Source organism: Plasmopara halstedii (assembly GCF_900000015.1).
Source record: "Plasmopara halstedii genome assembly, contig: Scaffold_3150, whole genome shotgun sequence".
Classification (NCBI taxonomy): domain Eukaryota; phylum Oomycota; class Peronosporomycetes; order Peronosporales; family Peronosporaceae; genus Plasmopara; species Plasmopara halstedii.
The window spans coordinates 6974-7992 of record NW_020190053.1 but is presented as its reverse complement, the minus strand read 5'-3'; positions in this window follow the sequence as shown (position 1 = coordinate 7992).

Genomic DNA, 1019 nt, shown 5'->3' with positions numbered 1-1019 from the left:
GTCTGAGCGTGACGAATCGTCTCACAATCTTACCGGTCGGGCGTTTCAATGCATTAGTCAGCTATTATGCCGCCAAACTTCCAGGATGTCTACCCCTAAGAAGCTTGTCATCTACAAAGCAAACTCAATCAACGATCATTCTGTAACGGGGTTTCACGTGCCCTTGTGAGAAATGGCAGGTCGCACAATCTTGTGCGATCGTAGCATAGATGTGTATTACACAGTTAGTGTAATCACACAATGGATGTGACTACACCGCTACACACGTGGCAGGATTGCCAGTAGTAATGCATATTTCTATATTAGTTAGGTTTTGCTATATTAATCAGGTATTACTAAATTAATAAGGAAAACCTAGGGTGTAAGAAATTTGGCGGCTCTGGCGCAACTAAAACAATTAAACACAGTTCGGTTTTGAGCAAAAGTGTTCGTTTGCCTTGGTAAGGCTTTAGTACTTGAAAGTAGTGGATTGCGTATAATAGGTGACCTTAGCTTTGCTTCCTCTAAGCAAAGAGCTACGGCAGCCCCGCTGCACATTCGTATGGATGAAATCGTTTTAATCCGTCAGAATCATAAGAATTGAGGTAGTTTATCTACCCGCGCAGACGTAGGAGCAAATTCAAGTGATAATATGCAGCAGGTGGTCTTCAGCACCTTGCTTGAAAAGCGTAGAAATTCATGAAATCTCCTGGCCAAGAACTGCTCACAATTTTTTCATTAGGGACTTGTATTTTATTGTAGGTCCGAATACATTACAGTTTTGTATAAATAACGCTAAGATTTAACAAGTATTAGCTCGACATAAATCGCAACACTTTTTTCTCGAGTGATGACTACACGAAGAGTACACCGATGTACCGCCAATAGTCTACACTTTAGATGCCAGCCCCGCTCGTTCAAGGTCTAGAGGAGACTGGCTATCCTCGTAGGAGCCATCGCTCGTGATATATGCTGTGCGTCTGTCAAAGCCGCGTGCTCGAATGTAAAGACGATGAGGTACCAAATTGGCCTCTTCGTTA